We start from the raw sequence: 3,788 nt of genomic DNA on the forward strand, positions 1-3,788 counted from the left end.
GGTTCGAGCATGTGTAGAATCAAGATGTTGTGAACACTCCCACCCTGGGCATATATGCAGGGAAACAGTGTCACAAAGGCTGAGCTACGTGCCCTTGGACACGCAGCATGTCGTGGCGGACCTGAACCAGATCCTCTCTTACTAGCTTGCTTCCATGTGCGGGTGACTCAGTGCACAAGAGTCTGGGGTGTCAAGGCAAGGGCAGGTAGCCACCTTCTTCAAAATGGGGAAAGACGATTTTGTAGATAAATACAACGTCTCTGCCTTACATGGGATTAAAAAAATTACTATGGCGCATGATCCCAAGATGTGACAGTGCTTAAGGAATTGTTAGATACATCAAAGGGTCACTGGTTTTGAAACACATTTTGATACCTTGTTAGGGTTAGTTTTCAATGGCTGGGGAATAACCTTCACCCGCTCACAGTGGGCCACAAAGTTTTGTTTATGTTACAAGGGAGATGGCTGTAAAATGCAGATTCCCAGGCTCCTGTTTTTTCTTGCTCTGCATTATATTTTTTTTCCTTAAAGTTGTTATTTATTTATTTGGCAGAGAGAGAGGGAGAGAGAGCACAGCAGGGGGAGGGGCAGAGGGAGAGGGAGAAGCAGACTTCCCGCTGAGCGGGGAGCCTGATGTGGGGCTCGATCCCAGGACCCTGGGATCATGACCTGAGCTGAAGGCAGACACTCAACCGACTTAGCCACCCAGGCACCCCCTGCTCTGAATTTTAAATAAGTATCCCATGTGATTCACAGACCACTTTTGCTACTGAAAAAGGCAGGGGCCTAGAACAGCTTTGTGATTAATAAATATTTATATGATTCCAAAAGATCTTTTTAAATTTACATTTTTCTTTACATTTTCAGATTGGGATTCCTTATTCAATTCCTACATTTCATGTAACTTGCTAAGTTCTAATGCTTGGAAAAAAAATTTTTTTTTTTTTCTGGGAGAAAGCTCAGGTAAGTTAAATGGGTAAAATTAATAGGACTGTAGGATGAACATATTTAAAGATCATCCAAAGCCTCAATGTTCAGAATTTTTCAGATTACAGGACATAGTCAAATGAAAACATAGTATTAACTCGTTCACTCATAATCATTTATTGAGGGTCTACTTTGGGCTGGGCCCTGTGCTTGCGGTTGGGGATACAACAGGACGGACAAGGACCTGCTCTCCTGGAGTGTAACTCCTACTTGGGATAATAGATAATAATTAAGTTAGCAAAGCATGAATTAGGCAAACCCGATGGTGGCTGGGTTAAGAGCCCAGAAACTTTCCAGCCTGGCTGATTTTCAGTCCCGGCTCCATCAGTTAGCACCTGTGTGACCTTGGGTGAGATACTCCATGAGCCTCGAATTCTTCATCTGTAGAATGGGTATAATGTGGTACCTGCCTCATGGATGATTGTGGGTATTAAAATACTCAGTGCAATGCTTAGCAAAAAAAAGATGATGTATGCAGATTGTAAGTATCATCCCTCACTTACACCTACCCTCAGAGACAGTCTTGTCATTTTCTATTTATGTAAACCTGGTGGGCTTTTCCACAGGGTGGTGGCCATGAAAATATGTCTCAGAATTTTCCACTGCAGGGAGCTTAACAGATAGGTTCTTCTCATCTAGGGTTCTTTTTAATAATATCTACAACTGGATGGTGATGAATTCAGCTCTTGGAGAGAACTTTGGTCCACTCTTAAAAGCCCCAAATTGCTTCTGTTGGGAAAAGAATCTTATTTTCTTATTTTCTCTGCATAAGTATAAAGATAGGAAGAAAAGAGTTAAAAGAAGCTAAAAAAACTATACCCGTGAGGATGTCCACAACAATTGGAGGCAGCCAGGAAAGACGCAGAAGGAAGCTGGGGGTGGGCTGTTCAGTGGACTTGGCTGTGAAAGTCATCAGGAAAGCAGAATCTTGGCTCTGTCCTTGCAAGAGAATGAAGCTGAAAACTGCAGAGCGGAGGGTCCTTTTGTTTGGAAGTTTGTTTTGAACTTTGAGACTCCAGAATGGAGATAAACACGTCTCACTCGGAAACAGGCAAATGCTCCTGGGTGTTGGAAAACCAGGTGGGAAAACCATTGGGAGACAGATTTTCCACCTTCTTCAAGGGGTGGATAGGCTGCCCCCATTATGCTTCTTTTCTGCTCCAAGAGCCCCTTGTCTCCTGATTTCCGGTCCCTGATGGGGGCGCTTTCTAGCTCTTGTTCCCATTTTCTGACTCTCTCGTTGCTCTCCCTGACTAACCCAGCCTTAGGCTCCTCACCTTTTCCTCCCAGTTGCCTTTCTTTCACTCCCATCCAGCTGCATCCCACCTTTCTTGCCTCTACACGAGCCTGTCCCACCCCACCCCACTCCTGTGCGCTCCTGCCCATTCACGAATACCCCCTCATTCACCCTCATCTGGACACGAAATCCTTCTGGCCTATGAGGTGTGGCAATGGTGGGAAGAGGTGCTTGTGATCCAATGGTTTCTGCTTACCATTCCTAAACTATTTGAATACCCCACCAAGAGTGAGTACTTTTATTTTTATTTTTGAAAAATAATACGTAGTTGTTAAGAACATGAGACAGATCGACCTGTGGTAGTGAGCAAAGACTTCACAGTATGTGGTTAAATAAGAAAATTGCAGAAAAGTATATTCAGTATTTTTGGGGGGATAATGTATATTTGTGGACATATGTATTATATAATGTAGAAATCATATAGAATATACATGTCATATAAAATAGTTAAATCATTTTTACACAAGTGGGATCCCCTATAGGTCCCCCATATACATGTATGTATAACACATGGAAAATAGACCTGGGAAGACACACTCTTAATTATCGGGCTCTTGGATCAAAGTAAAGTTTTGGATTATGTAGTTTTAACAAAATCATTCGGGGAAGTGGAAACTTTTTGGCAGACATTTATTTGCAGAAGAACTAAGGTATTCTTTTGTTTTCTAGTTCATTCATTCTTTCGTTCATTTATTCAACAACTTCTAATGGAGTGTCTATCCATTCCAGAGGCTATGTTTGCAGGGGAGAGGACAATGCATAAGCAAACACACAGACTTATGATTACAGTCTGTAAAGCAAGGGAAGAGAGGGCAGTGGTGGACACTGAAAAATGGGGGTCTCTCAACAGGTGACCTTTAAGCTCAGTGGAAGGAGAAGGAACAGCCATCCTGATTTGGCATAGGGCCACGGGGAAGGAGAGGGTACAGCAGTAAGTGACAAGAGAGAGAATCACAGGTCCAAGGGGAGGCAGAACCAGATGCAGGTGAGGAGTCTAAAGGCTTCTTTGTGGCAGAGTTGAGTGGGGTGCAGATGGTTAAGAGCACATGCAGGATTGACGAGCCTGGGAAGGCAGAGATCCTGCTTACAGTCCTGACATAGAGGCATGAGAAGAAGCCTGGGGGGCAGTGGGAAAGAATGGTCTGGGCTAGAGTGCTGGCTCTACTCTTCATTGCTGTGTGACCTGAGGCAAGTGACTTCACCTGTCTAGGCTAGAAATTCTTTGCATGTAAAGCAAGGGTCATAGCAGTAGCTACATCCCTGGTCGTGTCAGGGGCAGTGATGGGTAGAAGGGCTGAGTGCTGCACCAGACATCTAGTGTCGCTCATATACTTGGCTGTTGTTTGCCTTGGAAGAAGCTGATCGACTCGAAGGTGTCTCTCTGGGCCCGGGTTGCCACATCTATAAATGGAGGATTGGACCAGATGTGTCCTGAGGTAAGTTTTCCCTCTAGGATTCTTGGTTCTCAGCCTCTGAGTGTGCTGTGGTTGGCCTTTGGCAGAAG

The sequence above is a fragment of the Ailuropoda melanoleuca genome, chromosome 3, assembly GCF_002007445.2.
Source record: "Ailuropoda melanoleuca isolate Jingjing chromosome 3, ASM200744v2, whole genome shotgun sequence".
NCBI lineage: Eukaryota > Metazoa > Chordata > Mammalia > Carnivora > Ursidae > Ailuropoda > Ailuropoda melanoleuca.